The 20456-nt window shown below is 38.7% G+C and overlaps 1 pseudogene; it reads left to right on the top strand.

Annotated features, from left to right (window-relative positions):
* Positions 1–954: 954 nt before the first annotated feature.
* Positions 955–1471, top strand: LOC102506021 (annotated as a pseudogene).
* The last annotated feature ends 18985 nt before the right edge of the window (positions 1472–20456 follow it).

The following is a 20456-nucleotide window of genomic DNA, read 5'->3' as shown; positions in this document are numbered from 1 at the left end:
GTATCTATGATTAATATATTAAGGGCTCTAATGGAAAAAGTAGACAACGTGCAAGAAGAAACAGGCAATGGAAGCAGAGAGATGGAAACTAAGGAAGGAATCAAAGGAGAATACCAGAGATGGCAAACACAGTAGAAGAAATGAAGAATGTCTCCGACAGGCTTTTGACATGGTGGAGGAAGGGATCGGCGACCTGGAGAGTAAGTCAATGGAAATCTTCTGACCAAAGTGCAAAGAGGGAAAAAAAAAAAAAAGGAATGGACAACAATAGCAACAAAAGAATAGAACATTCAAGAACTTCATGACAATATTAAAAGGAATAACCTACTTGTGACTGGAGTATCAGAATGATAACAAGAGGTAATAGAGAAAATAAATATTTGACATAAAAAAACTTACCTATAAAAGAACGAAGATAATAATTACAGTGGAAAACAACAAATATGGTTCCTTACAAACCTCTAACCAGGGCAGCTGGAAGGAACAAATAAACAGTATCAGAAATGAAAGGGAGAAAATCCTTCTGATCACATGGACATTAAAAGGATAATAAGGGCATGGCGTGAAGAATTCTATGCCCGTCGATTTCATAACTTAGGTGAAATGGATGAATTACTTGAAAGAGACAACTACCGAAACTCTGTCAGGAGAAACAGATAACCTGAGTAGTCCTATATCTATGTAAAATAAATTGACTTGATAATTAAAACCTTCCGGAAAAGAAGGCATCAGGACCAGATGAATTCTAACATTTAAGGAAGAAATAATACCACTTTATACAACATCTTCCCCAAAACAGAAGCAGTAGGAGCACTTCCCAGCACATGTTGTGAGACCAGCATTTCACTAATACTAAAACCACACAAATTATTGCAAGAAAATAAAACTAAAGGCCAATATCCTTCATGAACATAGATGCAAGTACCCTTAAAAATATGTTATCCAGGCCTGTGGGACAAGATGGAGCTCCTGCAGGTCCTGAAGCTCGGGCTGCAGCAGGTCAGCGGCCACAGCGGCCTCCGCGGCTACCTACAGATTTTATTCAGGGCAAATGATGTGAGGGTTGGTACATTAGTGGGGGAAGACAAATATGGAAACAAATACTATGAAGACAACAAGCAGTTTTTTGGCCGTCACTGATGGGTTATATATACCACTGAAATGAATGGCAAAAACACATTCTGGGATGTGGACGGAAGCATGGTGCCCACTGAATGGCATCGTTGGCTTCACTGCATGACTGATGATCCTCCGACAACAAAACCACCTACTGCTTGTAAATTCATTTGGACAAACCATAAATTCAACGTGACTGGCACACCACAACAATATGTACCTTATTCCACCACTAGAAAGAAGATTCAAGAGTGGGTCCCACCTTCAACACCTTACAAATAAAGACAATTAAAAACATTTTAAACATGTAAAATGTGAGGCTTGCCATGTAATTTTACTTTTACTGCTTACTATTAACGTCATTAAAATTGTTTGATTGAAAAAAAATGTTATCCAGTAATATACATGTAAAAGATTATATAGCACAGCCAGGGGAGATTAATTTCAGAAAGGCAAGATAGGTTCAAAATTTGTAAATCAATCTATGTAATTCATCATATTAACATTCAGTCTGTTTCAGAAAAATATAATCATATCAATAGACACATTAAAAGTATTTGACAAAATTCAATACCTATCATAATAAAAATTCTAAGAAATCTAGGAATAGAAAGGAATTCCTCTACTCTTAACAAAGCATATATATATATATATATATATATATATATATATATATATATATATATATATATATACACACACACATACACATAATATATATATGAAAATCTACATCTAAAATCTAAATCAAACTTCATCATGGTGAAAGACTGAATGGTTTCCTTTCATGACCAGGAAAAGGACAAGGATTTCCTCTCATCAGTCTTACTCAACATTGTTCTGGATGTCCTACCTATTGTAATAGGACAAAAATAAATATAAGGCATACAAATTGAAAAGAAATAAATAGAGAAGTCTTTATTCACAGATGACAAAAGGATATACAAATTATCAAACAATTTACAAAAATGCTTTCAGAACTAAGAAACAATCATAAAACAGTTGCAAGACACAACTGCTTTCCTATAAATCAAAAATTAACCATTGTTCCTTGAAATTTAAAAGAACACTATCTACAATGACACCAAAAAATGAAGTACTTAGGTATAAATCAGTATGGGATATCTATGTATAGGGTCATTAAAGAAATCAAGTAACAGTTAACTAAATGGAGAGGCATCCACCATTCACGGTTTGTAATATTCAGTGTTGCTAAAATGTCAGTTCTTCTGAACTTGATATATAGACTCAAAGAAATCCCAATCAAAATCCTGAGAAGCACACTGTTGGTGGGAATGCAGTTTGGTGCAGCCATTAAGGAAAATAGTATGGCAATTCCTTAAAAAACTAAAAATAGACATACCATATGACACAGTAATCCCACTCTTGGGCATATGTCTGGAGAGAACTCGAATTTGAAAAGATACACGCACCCCAGTGTTCAAAGCAGCACTATATACAATAGCCAAGACGTGGAAGCAACCTAAATGTCCATTGACAGATGACTAGATAAAGAAGTTGTGACATATATACAATGGAATAGTACTTGGTCATAAAAAAGAATAAACTAATGCCAGCAACATGGATGGACTAGGAGATTATCATTCTAAGTGAAGTAAGCCAGAAAGAGATAGAAAAATCCTATATGATATCATTTATATGTGGAATTTAAAAAGCACACAAATAAACTTATTTACAAAACAGAAACAGATTCACATAGAAAACAAAATTATGGTTACCAGTGAGGGAACAGGGTGGGAAGGTATAAATTGAGATTTTGACGTTTGCAGATACTAACTACTATATATAAAATAGATAAACAACAAGTTTATACTGTATAGCACAGGGAATTATATTTAATATCTTGTAGTAACCTATAATGAAAAAGAATATGAAAATGAATATATGTATGTATTTGTTTGACTGAAACATTATGGTGTACACCAGAAATTGACACACCCTTGTAAACTGACTATACTTCAATTAAAAAAAATCCCAGGAAGCCATTTTTTGTAGATATCAACCGAGTCTAAAATGCCTATGAAAACACATAGGACCACCTAGAAGAACCAACAGAAACCTTAAGAGGAAACACAAAGTTGAAGGATTCACAATAACAGATTTAAAACAATAATATAAAGCTACAGTAATCAAGACAGTATGGTACTGGTGAAAAAGAAAAAAAAATAGATGTAGATCAATGGAAGAGAATAGAGTTTAGAAAGAGAACCACACAAACGTAGTCAACTAATCTTTGACAAAGACACAATCACAATCCAATGGCCAAAAGATAGCTTTTCAATAAATAATGCTGGAATGATTGGATATCCATATGCTAAAAGATGAACCTAGGCACATGCCTTATAGTTTACACAAAAATTAATTCAAAATGGATCATATACCTATTGAAAAACTAAAAATTCCAGAATAATATCTAGAAGAACATCTATGTGAGTTTTTAAATACAATAGCAAAGGCATGCTTCATGAAATAAAAAATCGATAAATTTGACTTTATTATGATTAAAAACTGCTTTGTCAAAGACACAGTTAAGAGAATGACAAGTCAAGCCACATACTGGTAGAAAATATGCAAAACACATATGAGATAAAGTACTTATATCCAAAATATGTGACAAGAAGAAAGCAACCCAATTAAAAAGGCAAAGATTAAAAAGACACCTCATCAAAGAAGATATGCAGATGGAGAACAAGCACATGCAAAAAAGTCCTCAGCATCATTTCATCATTAGGAAAATGCAAATTAAGACATCAATGACATACAATCACATCTATTAGAAGGGTTAAATTCCAAACTGACAAAATCATTGTGGCTGAAGATTCAGAGCAAGAGAAACTCCCATTCATTGTTGGCAAGGAAGCAAAATGGCACAGACACCATGGAAGACAGTTTGGCATCTCACAAAGTGAGCCACAATATTACCATACAATCCAGCATCACTATACAATCAAAGCTAGCCAGCCACAGTATTTACATACCGTACAAAGCAGCCATAGTGTTACGATTCCTATATAGGTGTCCAGTTGATTTGAAAACTCACATTCACACAAATCCTGCCCATGCTGTTTACATATAACCTTTTCTCATAATCAGTAAAAATCAGAAGCAATTAAGATGCCCTTGGGTGAATGGATAAAGAAACTACGGTATATCCATATAATGGAATACTATTCAGCAATAAAAAGAAACTAGGTACCAAACTCTGAAAACATATGGAGAAACCTTAAAGGTATGTAGCCAAGAAAAGGAAGCTAGTCTGAAAAGGCTACATACTGTGTCATTTCATGTATATAACATTCTGAAAAAGGCAAAAATGTAGAGACAGTAAATAGATCAGTGGCGGGGGGGAGGGGGTTTGTTGAGGAAGGTGGAGGATTGACCAGATGAGACAGAGAGGGCTTTTTAGGGAAGTAAAGCCATTTGTATGATACTGTAATAGTGAACATAGGACGTTTTGCATTTGTCAAAACCCATAGAACTGTACAACACAATCTTCCCAGCACTTCAGTCAGAGCCAAAAGCAGCCAGTGCAGGGAACACCCCGACCCATGCCAACACTCAGATGCACACACTCTCTACCCCAAACCCTTCCACTGAGCTGCCATCACCTTTATCTATCTCTCTAGTAAAAAATTGCAGATTCTCCTTAAAGAGGCTCATTGTAAACATTCAGATGTCTACAGGCTGACAGAGCTTCCTGCAGATAAGAGGGTTAAACTGAGGAGGTGGACAGGAAGTGGCACATGGCTTTCTCCTCACCCCGTCAAGCCCTTCATTACGTTTTTGCGAAACATTACGCTCCGTGAACATTCCATATCATAATTCCAGGCGATGAGGGTATTTTCAAACGTATTTTATGTCTAAATATGAAATGGTCATGGCTAATTCCAAATCCCACTACACTGATTACGTGAGTTGGACAGCGCGCACAAGAGCTGCGCAATTCTGGTGAAGTGTTTACATCTGCAGAGATAAGTGAGAAATGGTTTATTAATAATCGTGACGCCACTAAGGGGGAGGGAGGTGAAGGAGGGCGAGCGGGGGAGATAATGGCATATGTACAGCCTCCTCCCCTCTTCCGCACAAACAGCTGCCCCCATACTGGGGCCCAGCGCCTGCTCAGGAGCAGACAACACCCTGCAATGCAGCGAGAGGCATCCGCAGGCTCCCGCAGGACCCCTCCCTGCACTGACACACAGCACCCCCTTCTCCGCCTCCGCTGCTGCAGATACAAGTGGGTCCTCAGGAGCTTTGTTCTCAGAAACAGACTTTTACTGACGGGCCTGAAATTAGCTTTTACTCAAGAGTCCCAATTTCAAACATTCAAGCTTTACAACACTGAAGAAGTTAGCACACGTTAAAAAAAAATTGTCCCTTCCAGCAGACGAATCACTTTTGTCATTAAAATGACAGAAAAGAAAACCCTGCACAGATATAACACTGGCCTGACCCAAATGACACCTCCTGTGGCCTCTCCTTGGATAAGCATGGAGAGTGTCTATCACATCCTGTACCAGCCCTGAGCGAGGCATACTTCTAGGCACCAGCTAGGCTAAGTGAGGGAAAGGTTTTCACTGAGCACAATTTACATTCCTGATATTAGGGCCTTCTAAAGCTATGTTTTTTTTCCTCTCATATATATATATATATATTTTTTTTTTTCTTTTGAGTTGTTTTTGAAATCACCCTTGGCTCTATGAAGTTCTTAACTCACCTTTTGTCGAATTCCATCTGCCTTTTAATTCCACATCTTAAACCATAGATGATCAGGACTTCTCCATTCATCCACACCTGAATCGAAGACCCCTAATATTCCATCCCAAATGTCCACACTCAGTTGCATTTGGATGGGGAGCAGATGGGCAGACAGGCAATTTATCTGTAGCCACTGAAGGCTGTCTTCATAGTAATAGAACAGAAAATGGCTGATGGACGGCTGTCAGCCCAAAGGAAGGAACAGCGAGGGAGAAAGGTGGGCAGAGTACTAGCCCTCTGCATCTCCCTACGATTGCCACCCTGGCTTCTGCTGTGACCCTAAAGGAGACAGGAGCACAATGAAGAACTTGCCAGGCATCAAAGAAGAGAGTGCAAGGCCGGAAGCCCCCTCCTCTCAACGGGAGGGCTCAACGTTTGCCCCTCCCTCCCACGCCCGCCCCCTCCCAGCTGTCTGTCCACACGTTTGTTCGTTTGTTCTCGGAAACAAAGCTCACACAGACACAGACCCGCACACCAGCTTTCCTGAGACTAGCCCCAGTCTCAAACTTTGCCCAGAGCCTGGTCAGGTACTGGGGCTGTCACATGTGAAGCACCTCCCTGCCTATGAGTGGCGACAGAATGTTGAGTTTGGGAGACGTGGGATAATGAACCCAGCTGTCAGTGTTTCAGAAATCTTGGTGGAGTTACCTGAAGCTTTAATGATTTATTCATTCAGCCCTCCCCGAGACTCCTTTTCCCTTTACACTCCCGATTCACATTGTCCAGCCCCAGCTTTGAGTGATTCTCTGTCTGAAGCCAGGGGCACTCAAGGTTTTTGTTAACCTTTCATTCTGCACAGGAGCCAGAGATCCCTTTAGACCTCACTGGCCAATCAGCAAATTAAGGCAACTTAAGTGGAAGCAATTTAAGTAGGAATGGTGATGGAATATATAATAGATGATTAGCGCAAAGAATAGGCGGCAAGCGTTAGAATGGAGAAACCGCCCAGCCAGCATCTCCCTGCCCCAGCACCCCTCCCCCAGCAGTTTGTCTCTCCTTTGAAAGGAGAAAAGAACACAGGCACAAAGAGGACCCTTTGGAGTACAAAACCCAGTGTGGAGACCCTGATGCACAAAGAAGACTTTCCCTTTCTCTTTTCCCTTCACCGTGCCCCATGCCTGCCAGCAGCTGGTTCTCACATACAACCTCTCCACCCACACACACACACCCCGCCTGGACACCACATTCTTTCAAGTGCCTTCATTTCCAGCATTCTGCACTAGGGGGATTCACACAGGATGGCTTCTGAATCCCACAGAATCATTCTAGCTAGGACTGGAGTGTGACTTGGAGCTAGGTGGGAGACTGGTGGATGTTTCTGAGATGCAACCACCTTTTCCTGGATGGCAGCCTATCTGTTCTGATACCATTTCAGCCCCCTGAGCCATGAACTACACAGTCTTTCTGATTAAAAACCTCTTTTCCATTTCCAGTTTTACATGCAGTCTACCATGCCAACCCCACAGAGTCCCAAAACCCAGCTCAGTAGCCATAAGTATCTGAATATGCCAACCAGGGAACCCTAGCAGGTCAGTCATGGGAGTCAAGAATTATGCTGCTCTCTAGGGTCACACTACACAACTTGTCCATCAAAAACCCTAAACTCAGAGGGAAAGAGAGCTGGGTAGATGAGTAAGGGAGTATAAAATCAAGGCCATACCCCAATCTCTCTTTGTGCACCCCCACCCCAACTTCTGCAGGGTCCTAACAAGAGACAAAGGAGACAGAGTGCTCCTAGAAGGCTCTCCTGAGGGCAGGATGCACCCTCTTGGCTCCCTTCTCCTCCCCTAAACTCCCCCTAGCACTCTTACATTGGTGCCCTTGTCTGCAGAAACAGTGTCTACAAAATGTGCTATTACACCAGATTTTTCTCAGATGGCCCTGATCTCCAAAGTTTTTGCCTTGTCCTTGGCCCTGAGATTGACCATTAATTCTGCATCCTTTCCCTGGACCCGAGGAATAATGGATGCAGCCAGGAGACCAGTGCATGAGTTTCTGAGGGTAAGACAGTGCTACCTGTTTTCTCCCTTCAGTCTTCACAGTGCCTTCTTACACTGTCAAGCTCTTAACCCACTCCCTGTCAAACTCCTACAGCCTTTCCATTCTGTGTCAAACACGTACACATGCCCGCCCCACGCACACCCCCTACACACAGGCGACGAGAGCTTAATCTTTCCCTCTACACACTCATCAGGGATCTTGGTTGTCTGCTTCAAATCCCAAGGACCCGCAATTGCACATAGGAAGATTAGTGAGATGTCAGAATGAGGTAATTGTTTAGGAGTAAAGTTTAGGCTGATCTCTTCAGTAAGACATGGAAAAGAGGCTCATCAAATACAGGGAGTTCAGAGAAGGGGAGTGGCAGGCAGGCGGAGGAGGCAGGATCCATCAGTAGTCTTTGCGGATGCAACCCCAGACTCTGGGGAAAACAGCCCGAGGGAGACAAGTGTAGGGGAAAGGGATGTGGAGACTCCAGGAGTCCCACTTCATCACACAGAGGCAACAACCAGCCAGCTGCGTCTTGTTCAGGGTCTGCCAAGCCCACCAGAGGTTTAACACCACGCAGTTGCCTGTGGACAGACAAGCTGTTGGCAGAATGAGGTCATTAATGTGAAGCCATGCTTATGGTTGATTCCCGACCAATAAGTATATTTCCCCAAAATCTCAAACTCATATATTCCAGTCCCCTAGTCTCATGGTGCCTAGAGAATCCATGCAAGCAATCCATTGAGCTCTATGCAATTCCAATTATTTGACCTTTTATGTTTCACTTTATTTTCACTTCTTCCCAGCCTTACCTCCCCAACTCTGCTCACATCACTAGCCCATTATATCCATATACCACCTCATCCCAGCTCCCTGTTTAATTCCTATCCTACCTCTAGAACCAGACATGTCTGGAGAAAAAAGTATTTAACTGTGGTTTGGTTTTTTCAGTTTGCACAAATTTTTTTTTAAATTGTGTTAAAATATGCATAACATACAATTTACCATCATAACCCTTTTCAGTGGCATTAAGTACATTTACACTGTTGTACAATCATCCCCATCACCCATCTCCAGAACTCTTTTCATCCTGTACAACTGAGGCTCTGAACTCACTAACAACCTCCCAACGCCCCATCCTTCCAGAGAACATGACCAACCACCATTCTCCTTTGTGTCTCTATGATTTTGACTACTTTAAGTACCGCAGCGGAATCAGTATTGGTTGTTTTGTAACTGGCTTATTTCACTTAGCATAAAATCCTCTAAGTTCATCTATGTTGTTACATATATCAAGAATCCTCTTCTTTAAAAAGCTGAATGGTACTCCATGGTACATATGTACCACGTTTTGTTTACTATTCATTCCTCGATGCACACATGGGCTGCTTCCACAGCTTAGCTATTGTGAATCATGCTGCTGTGAACATGGGTGTACAACTATCTCTTCAAGATTCTGCTTTACAATTCTTTTGATCATATGCCCAGACGTGGAATTGCTGGATCATATGGTAATTCTATTTTTAATTTGTTGAAAAATCATCATGCCTCTCTCCACAGTGGCTGCACTGTTCATTTTATATTCCCATTGTTGTTGTGCAAAGTTTCCATTCCTCCACATCTTCATCAACAATTATTTTCTGTTCTTTTTTGTTTTTGTTTGTTTGTTTGTTTATAATAGCCATTCTAACGGGTGGGAAGTGGTATCTCATTGAAGACTTGATTTGCATTTTCCCAGTGATTAGTGAGGTTTAACTGTGGGTTTAGACTTCACTTATTATATTACTTTATTTTGTTATTTTATTATATGTGTTATTATATATTATATTATATTATATTATATTATATTATATTATATTATATTATACTACACTATGCTATATTATAATCACAGACTTCTCCAGGGGTCCAGGATAGAGTAAATTATTCTGGACATGTCCTCCCACCTTAAAAACTAGAAAGCTGATCAGAATATACAAAACAAAGTTTCTCAGACATTGAAAAACAGGCAGCATAGAATTACACACAGGAAACCATATAGGTGAACCCCACAATCATCTAGGATTTTTGCTTGGAGGTACATTCAGAACAGTAGTCCTAGGAGGGGAGGCTCACATGGCATTCTTAGCAGTGGAAAGGAAGATGAAAGTTCAGGAAGGCAGAGGGATCTGGAAGGTGTGGGAAGAGAACCAGAGAGGAGTGAGCGATGCAAAGACATAGATCCAGAAATCTGCCTCGTGGCCTCCACAGCACTGTTTCTGAATGCTAAGGCATGTTTGCACTAGGTGAGACAAGGTAAAGAGGAACAAGTAAACAACAGAGAACTGCAACCTGATCAGTTCCCAGGGTTCAGAGGGGGCTGAGATGCATCTGAGTTAAGACCAAGCAGAGAAAATAGTCTTTGTGGTACGTTAAATAAAAACATCAGAAAGAGCATACCTCAATTATAGTCATAAACGATCCACAGAATAAGAACTACTCCAGGTCTGCTGCAGCAGAGCTTAAGGAAGCCTCAGAAGGATCCTATTCATTCATACGTATTTTAATTGCCTTTTAAAATAACTTCAACCCTCCTTAAAAGAAGACTGAAAAAAAAAATCCATGTGATTGACAATGTAAAATCACAATGTACAATATCCAGAAGAACTCCAGATGGGCAAAGAAGCAGAAATATCAGACCCATGACCAGGAGAAAGTCAGTTAAAATAAACAGACTTAGAAAAGACGTGGGTGATGGAATTAGCAAACAACCAGTTAAAAACACATTTTGTACCTATAGACAAGGATTTAAAAGAAATGAACATAATAAGAACAAAACAGAAGATATTAAGAATTGAATTTGTAGAGTTGGAAGTTACAATAAATACAGTAAAAATTTCACAGGACAACCCACAGATTAAATACTGCAGAAAAATGAAAAGAGAAATGGAAAATACGATAATAAAAACTATCCAAACACAGGCATAGAGATTAAAAGAAAAATAAAAGAACAGAGATATATGGGACTATGGTTGAAAATGCAACATACAGAATGGGAGAAAACATTTGTAAACCATCTATCTGATGGAGGATTATTATCCAAACTAATTACAAAAGAGCAAAGATCTAAATAGGCAATTTTCCAAGACATATTCAAATGGCCAACGGGTACCTAAAAAGTGCCCAGCATCACTAACCATCAGGGAAATGCAAATTAAAACCACCATGAGATATCTTGTATTACAATATTAGATACAATCACAGTGCTAGATAGAGTATTATAATACAACATAAAGTTTTCTCCAGTCAGAAGTAATATTAATTCTAATAACAGGTTTATGTAAACGAGGCACAACCACTTCACATAAGGTCTGTGCAAACATTCCAATTTCCATTCAGATGTTTATCTTAATCCCATCAACAGTTGCTTTCCCCGTATCCTCCCCGATCTAATTTTAGCCCTACTTAGCACTTCACCAACTGATTTAGGAATCACAGTGTCTTGGACTCCAATGTCAAGGAGTCCTGGACAGGTTTATTCTCTACCTCTTGGTCATTTTATCCACACTGTGTATATGGCCTTAGGTTCCAAGCTGGGGGTTGGGTCTTTCATTAGTCTTTGTCCTGATCTGCTGGGTTAGAGTCCTTGGATATTTGAAGACAGGTTTCTGATTGTCGTCTTTGCCTTCCAGCTTAAAAAATACCTATAAACTAGAGTCAACAGAATGGATTTGCTTAGAGCCCTTCATCACTGGGTCTAGTAGGGTAACCTGTGTGTTTGTGTAACCTTGATAGTCCTGTGATAGGACCTTTGTGTTGACCTCATTGATGTCTGCCTTTTTCATTCTATTCCTTAACAACCATTCAAAGTCTTCCACCCTGCTGGGACAAGTCCCCTTGACTATTCCCTCTTGTCTTTCTCTATTCCCTTGTGGCTCACTCTAATTATCTTAGCATCTGTAGACTCAAAAGAGGAAGCTGAGATGACACATTTGACACAGCATCTCAGACTATTGCTTGATGTTTCAGCAGTAGGCTTACATGGAGTGCCCATGTGAAAGAAGCCTCCTTCACTGTGAAATCTACCATGATGTGAGTAAGGGGCTTATTCAATCAATGAACATGCCCACCGTGACAGCCAACCCAGTTTGGCTGACATATACTTCATACTAGCTGCTTAATCTGGGAAATTCTGCTTAGCATTTAGAGGAGAGAAAGGAAAGAAATTCCCCTTCGCAGAGTAAACAAGCCTCACAGTGGCTTATATCAGTCTGCTCGACTAGCTGTCCCTGCAGTATTAGCCTGTTGTGAGTTCGCATTATGTGTGGCCATCTGTGATTGATCAGTAGTTACCTGGGCTCTGCATCAGCCCCAACCTGCCCTGCCATAGCACAGCAGCAAACACCAAGGGCACTGCTCCTGAGTTACACTGCCCACCTAGTAATTTATTCATTGTAAAAAGACTACTCTTTAGGAAACTGATGATACTGATTCACAGAGGAGACAACTGCTTCACACTGCCTTCATTTTGGTAGCTTCTTAGTTTGACACCTCCACTGCCACCAGGATGACTTTCTTGGTGATGAGAGATCATGCAAATGTCATCTGTTGTTCTAGAATAATCTTCCCTTTGTTGGCAACCCTGAGGCTAGTGGCTATAGCGAGAACTGGCCAAAATTCAAGCTTAGTGAAGATGCAGGTTCTGCTTCAACAATTTCCTCTACTTAATTTTAGCTGTTACAGATAAAAACAATCAAGGGATTATATATTTAGCTTTTTTTCTCACTGCTTTGCATTCCCTTAGCTATCCAATGAGTAGACTCTTAAGGAGTTGGATCTGTCATTTCTAAATCCCATTGGTAATATTTTCCTTCAGTAACTGATCCCAGTGCAGTTGCTACCTCTCACTATGGGTGACTTACTAGCCATCCCTGCACCTCAGGTTTGCCTTTCCCTGCTCTTTTGTCCATTCTTTTCCCAAATAATACTTCCACCATGTTTCAGTGACTCAGAGTCATCCATGTGAATGACTAACTAGCACCAACTTGAGAACTGGGTTCCCAAGACAACCCTCAGACTCAGTGATTCACTAGAAGGACCCACAGGACTCATAAAAGCTGCTATACACACAGTATAGTTTATCCCAGTGAAAGGAAACACTAAAATCAGAAAAATGGAAAAGGAGTATGGGGCAAAGTCCAAGAAGGAACCAGGTACAAGCATTCCATCATCCTTTCCCAGTGGAGTCACATGTATGTCCCTAATTATCCCAGCAACAATGTGTGATAACACGTGTGAAATGTTTTTAACCAGAAAAGCTCATCAGGACCTTGGTGTCCAGGATTTTTCTTGAGGGTCATAGCACCTGCATGACTGACCATGGCTACTCAAAGTCCAGCCCCACAAGGCAAAATAAGGTATTCATGATTAATCACATTGTTAGCATATATAATTATCTCATCAAACTGGTACTTTGAGATCAAAGGCCTCCATACAAAAACACCCTTACCAGGCAGAATATTCCAAGGGCTTAGAGAGATCATCTCCCAGGATCAGACCAAGGGCCAATCCTGAGACATGTCTGAACATGTCTGGCTGAACAACCCAGGCCTGCTGGGATAGTCCTTTCTTCCACACTGTCTAACTTCTTTTATGAATCCCTTGTTATCTTCATACAAAAACCAGAACTTGCAGAAATATGAAATCAAAGAAAATTAGAGATCCACTTTTCCGTAAACATAGAAGGAAAAATTTTAACAAAATATTAGTGAGTTGAATCCAGAGCTGCTAAAATATATAATGCATAAGGACCAAGTAAGATTTAATCCCTGGAATGTAAGCTTGATTGAACATACAAATCAACCAATGTAGTTTATCATATTATTATAAGAAATGAGAAAAATCATCAAATCATCTCAGTAGATGCAGAAAATTCATATGAGAAACCAAGTTATTTATGATAAAACTTGATAACAGTCTTACAGTAGGATACAATTTCCTAGATCTATTAAAAAACATCTATGAAAAACAAAAAACCTACAGACAGCATCATACTTAATATAGAAAAAAAAATTGAGTGCTTTCCACTTAAGATGAGGAATACAGCAAGGATGTCCTCTCTTACCCCTTTGGTCAACATTGTATCTGAGGTCCTAGTCACTGCAAGTGAGAAAGAATAAAAGAAATAAAATTCTCGCAGATTATAACATAAAAGATAAAACTGCCTTAACACTTAGATGAAATATTTGTATCTGTAGAGACTCTTCCTCTAAGGAGTCAACACAAACTACTAGAATTAGCAAGTGAGTTGAGAAAGGTTAGAGAACCAAAAAATACAAAAAATAAAATTTATACTGAAATACTATTATTGAAAAATTAGAAAGTATCATTTGAAATGATATCATTTAGAATGATATTAAAGTAGTTTTTCTTTTCCCAAAAATCGCAGTAACCCCAATGTTCATAGCAGCACTATTTACAACAGCCAAGACATGGAAACAGCCTAAGTGTCCATCAACAGATGACTGGATAAAGAAGATGTATATTTATACAATGGAATACTATTCAGCCATTAAAAATGACAACATAACACCATTTGCAGCAACATGGATGTCCCTGGAGAATGTCATTCTAAGTGAAGTAAGCCAGAAAGAAAAATACCATATGAGATCACTCATATGTGCAATAAAAAAATGAACATAAATATAAAACAGAAACAGACTCATAGACATAGATTACAAACTTGTGGTTGCCAAGGGGGAGGTGGGTGGGAAGGGACAGACTGGGAGTTCAAAATTTGTAGATACTGACAGTCATATGCAGAATAGATAAACAAGATTATACTGTATAGCACAGGGAAATATATACAAGATCTTGTGGTAGCTCACAGTGAAAAAAATGTGACAATGAATATATATATGTCCACATAGAACTGAAAAATCGTGCTCTACACTGGAATTTGACACAACATTGTAAAATGACAATAACTCAATTTAAAAATGTTAAAATTAATTAGATAAATTTAACAAGATACGTGCAGGAGCTCTACACTGAAACCTACAATCATCTAGGAAAAATAAAAGATAACTTAAAGAAGTCCATGGATCGGAAGACTCAGTTTTGCCAAGATGTCATGTCAGTTCTCTGAAACACATTTATCATTTCAATGTAATTCAAGATAAAATTCCAGATAAATCCCAGTAGTTTTTTTTTTTTGCTTTGTTTCTTTTTTTTTCTTTTGTAGAAATCACCAAGTTCTTTCTACAATTTACATGGAAGTACTAATTTATATGGAATAGCATTTTTGAAAAAGATACACTATAAAGCTATAGTGATTGAGAGATTTTGTTACTTGTCTAAGGATAGACACACAGATTAATGGATCAGAATAGTAAGTCCAGCAATAGACCCAGGTTTATGTGATCAATTTATTTTTGACAAAAGTGCGAAGGTAACTAAACAGGGTAAGGATCATCCTTTCAACAAGTGATCCTGCAAAAGCAGCAACAAATAAATCTCAACCTTTTGTTGTTGTTTCTCACACCATACACAAGTGACTGTAAATAAATCTTAGCCCTAAATGTAGGAAACTATAAAACTTGAAAAGTCAAAAAAAGTCAACAGGCTGGGAAAGACTACTACAAAACAGGACCTTACTCCCAATGTCCACCAGTAAATCAAACCCAGAAGGGGCCCCACAGCTTGAAGGCCATGTATGCCTAGAGCTTCCAGATTTCCCACACGGAGTGCTGCTGCTTCTCACATTGCATCAGCTTCAGCCCACTTTAACCCTAGATAAATAAAGTGCTCACAGATGGGCTTGGATACCAGATTTCTTGGGAGAACTTCAGTATTATATTGAATAGTGTACCCCTAAAAAGCTACGTCCAAGTCCTGACCCCCAAGTATCTATGAACATGAACTTACCTGAAGATAGTTTTGGAAGATGTACTGGAATTAAAGATCTTGGTATGAGATAATTCTGGATTTAGAGTGAGTGTGAAATCCAGTCTCAGGGACGTCTCATTTTATTGTGCTTCTGTTTATTGCCCTTCATGGATATTGCTTTTATTTTTCCAAAAAATAATAAATTAAAGATTTGTGGCAACTCTGGGCTGCGCAATTATATCAGCATCATTTTTTCCAACAACCATTTGCTCCCTTTGTGTTTTTATGTCACGTACTGGTAATTCTAACAAAATGTCAAACTTTCTCACTATTACTGTGTTTGCTATGGTGATCAGTGGTCAGCGATATTTGATGTTACTATTGTAGTCATTCTGAGGCACCACCGACCACACCCATATAAGGTGGAGAACTTAATCAGTTGTTGAAATGACAACAAAGGACTTAGAATTTCTATTACATAAGCTTGGCTGACAAAGCAGCAGAGGGTTTGAGACTACTGACTCCATTTTTTAAAATACACTTTATTCTTTTTGAGCAGTTTCCAGTTCACAACAGAATTGAGCAGAAAATACAGAGTTCACACATAGCCCTCCCCAGCCACACATATATACTTCCCTACCCTCACATCCCTCATCTGTGTGGCATATTTGGTACAATCAATGAACCAACATGCACACATTATTATCAACCAAAGTCCATAGTTTACATTAGGGTTCACTCTTGCTGTTGTACATTCTATGGTTTTGACAAATGCATAATGACATGTACCTACCACTATAGTATCATACATAGTGACTCCAATTTTGAAAGAAGTTTTACTGTAGGTAAAAGGTTATCAAAAATCACTACATGCTACAGAAATATGATTCATGATAATAAGAGTCAATATACACAGCAAACCATTATTGTCTCATTTTAAGAAATTGCCACAGGCACCCAAGCCTTCAGCAACCACCACCCTGACCAGTCAGCAGTCATCAACAACAAGAAAAGACTTTCCACCAGCAAAAAGGTTAAAGCTCACTGAAAGTGCAGATGATGGCTAGCATTTATTTGCAATAAAGTATTTTTAAATTAAGGCATGTGCATTATTTTTTAGACACAATATCATCACATGCTTAATAGACTACAGTATAGTGTAAACATAACTTTTATATGCACTGGGAACCAAAAAAAAGTGACTTGTTTTATTGTGATGTTTGCTTTATTGCAGTGGTTTGGAACCAAACCTGCAATATATATGAGGTCTGCCTGTTTCAGTCTACTTATATGAGAAAGTCAATGAGATTTAAGACACAGAAAAACACAGAGAAGAAGGTGATGTGAAGATGGAGGCAGAGATTGGAGGGTGGTGGCCAGAACCTAGGAAAGCCAAAGATTTTGCTGGCAACAGCTAGGAGCTAGACTCTATCGCAGAGCCTCCAGGAGGAACCAACCCTGCTGACACCTTAATCTTGGACATTCTGTCCTCCAGAACTATGAGAGGATAAATTTCTGTTGTTTCTGGGATGTTTGTGGTAATTTGCTATGGCAACCCTAGGAAATTAACATGCTCATTATATCCACATGGATTTCCTGAAAATCCCTCATCTTGGAAAGAGTTTAGGGTCATCAAATTCCAAACTCCTTTTCATTCTATGTCTCAAGTCATGTCAAACAGGATAGTTGTTTAAGGACAAATGCAATTTTTCTTTTTCTCTGTTGTTCAGGAGTCTTTGCTAAGGCACCAAACTGAGGCACAGGAGCCTAAGGGACCCAAGTTATATTTCAGGGAATGCCTATTATTGACTTTCTCCCAGTGAATTGAGAGACATTATTTCCTAGCACCCCAATATGTCCACCCACCAGCCAGTGTGGGAGAGAAGTGCCCCTTCTGAGGGAGTGGTTGTCCACAGACAAAGGCTGTTCTAGACCATTGCCTCTCCACAAGAAAGACAAGTAAGTTGCCTTCTTTTCTGAAGAAATGCCCTAAGAAAGGCAGTAGTGAAGTAAGACTGCACTTACTAGAAGTGAATTTTGGCATTTCCCCCTGATTAGAGAGCTGGTATTCCACAGAACTTGTTAGCTGCACTATTTCCCTACTGATGTTCATATATCAAGGAATTTGTCCATTTCATATACGTTGTCAAATTTATTGTCCTAAAGCTTTTCAAAATGTCCCTGTCTTACCATTTTTATTGTTTGCAAGATGCTTGGTGACATACTCTCTTTTCATTTCTGAATTTGGTAATGTGTGTATCTTCTCCTTTCCATGGATGTGCTTAGATGTAAATTTATTAACTTTATAGAGCTTTCTAAATGATTCATAGTTAAAAATCTTCCCACTTAAAAAAAAAAAAGGAAATGCCCCACCAAGATAGCTTCATTGGTGAGTTCTGTAAAATTTATGCAAGACATTATATCAATCTTACCAAAATTCTCCTTAAAAATAAAAGAGGGAATTTTTTTCAACTTATTTTTTCATAGCAGGATTACAGGATAGAAAAATCAAATAACTACATTAAAAGAAAACCATAGACTAATTTACTCATGAGCCTAGAAACAAAAATTCTTAATAAAATATTATCATAGTAAATCCAGCAATATGTAAAGAATGTAGTAAGTCATGACTAGTGGGGCACTCCCCAATGGACATCTCCTTCCCAGTCTTCTTCCCAGTTGAAGTGCTCCAACCCTGCCTGCTACACACCACAGCCCAGAAACAGGTCTAGAAGCCTGTATTCCAACAACAGGGGCACTGAACAGGCCCCCATCATGGCTGTGACAACCATAGAATAATAAAAGGAGGCTCCACTCAACAACAACAACCAGGGCAGGCTCTGAACCCAATAACATCAACCACACCCCCAATCAAAGGGATAACAGCCAACACTCATGAAATGAAAATGGAGAGATTACAACCAACACCACAGAAATACAAAAAATCACAAAAGAACACTATGAACATCTAAATGGTAATAAATTGGACAACTTGTAAGAAGTGGATAAGTTTCTAAAAACATACAGTCCACCAAAACTGAGTCCAGAAGAAACAGATCATTTGAACAGACCAATCACTAGAAGTGAAATAGAATCAGCAGTGAAAAAAAAAAAAAACCTGCCTTCCAACAAAAGTCCAAGACTAGATGGCTTCACTGGGGAATTCTATCAAATATACAAAGAAGAGCTCATACAAATCCTTCTCAAACTCTTCCAAAGGGTGAAAAGGAGGGAGTGCGCCCAAACTCATTCTATTAAGCCACCATCACCCTGATACCAAAGCCAGAAAAAGACACCATCAAAAAGGAAAACTATAGGCCAATATCACTGATGGACATAGATGCAAAAATCCTCAACAAAATATTAGCAAACAGAATCCAGTAACAAATAAAAAAGATCAAACACCAGGATCAAGTTGGTAAGCTTTGACAAAGGAGGCAAGGACAAAAATAAACTCAAAATGGCTTAAAGACTTAAACATAAGACAAGACACTATAAACTGCTTAGAAGAAAATATAGGCAAAACATTACCCAATATAAATCTCAGCAATATTCTCATAGGGCAGTTTACCCAAGCAATAGTAAAAAAAAAGCAAAAATAAATAAATGAGACCTAATTAAACTTATAAGCTTTTGCACAGAAAAGGGAACTATAAGGTAAAATAAAAAGACAACCTACAGAATGGGAGAAAATATTTGCAAAAGATGAGACTGATAAGGGCATAATTTCCAGAACACATAAAGAGCTCATACAAGTTAATAAGAAAAAAAAAAAAAAACCCAATCAAAAAATGGGCAGAACCCTAAACAAGCAATTCTCCAGTGAAAACATACAAATAGCCAATAGGTACAAGAAAAAATCCTCAGTATCACTAATTATTAGAGATTTGCAAAACAAAACAACAAGGTAGCTCCTCATACCAGTCAGAATGGCCATCTTTCAAAAGTCCACAAAAAATAAATGCTGGAGAGGGTGTGGAGGAAAGGGAACTCTCCTGCACTGTTGGTGGGAATGTAGTTTGGTGCAGCCATTGTGGAAAACAGTATGGAGATTCCTCAAAAAACTAAAAATAGACTTACCATATGATCCAACAATCCCATTCCTGGGCATATATACAGAGGGAATTTTAATTCAAAAAGATACACATACCCCAATGCTCATAGCAGCAATATTTACGATAGTCAAGACCTGGAAACAACCTAAATGTCCATAGACAGATGACTGGATAAAGAAGTTGTGGTATATTTCTACAATGGAGTATTACTCAGCCATAAAAAATAATAAAATAATGCCATTTGCAGCAACACAGGTTGACATGGAGACTATCATTCTAAGTGAAGGAAGCCCAAAAGAGAAAGAAAAATACCATATGATATCACTTATATGTGGAATCTAAAAAAAAAAAAAGACAAGTGAATTTATTTACAAAACAGAAATAGACTCACAGACATAGAAAATAAACTTATGGTTACCAATGGAGGTTGTGAGTGGGAAGGGATAAATTAGGAGTTTAAAATTTGCAGATGTTAACTAATATATGTAAAATAGATAAACAACAAGTTTATACTGTACAGCACAGGGAACCATATTATCTTGTAGTAACTTATGGTGAAAGAGAATATGAAAATGAATATATGTATGTTCCTATACGACTGAAACAGAAATTGACACAACATTGTAAACTGACTATGTACTTCAATAAAAATTAAAA

Source organism: Camelus ferus, chromosome 27 (genome assembly GCF_009834535.1).
Source record: "Camelus ferus isolate YT-003-E chromosome 27, BCGSAC_Cfer_1.0, whole genome shotgun sequence".
Classification (NCBI taxonomy): Eukaryota; Metazoa; Chordata; class Mammalia; order Artiodactyla; family Camelidae; genus Camelus; species Camelus ferus.
The sequence above is the reverse complement of the archived record's forward strand: the minus strand, read 5'-3'. Positions and strand labels throughout refer to the sequence as shown.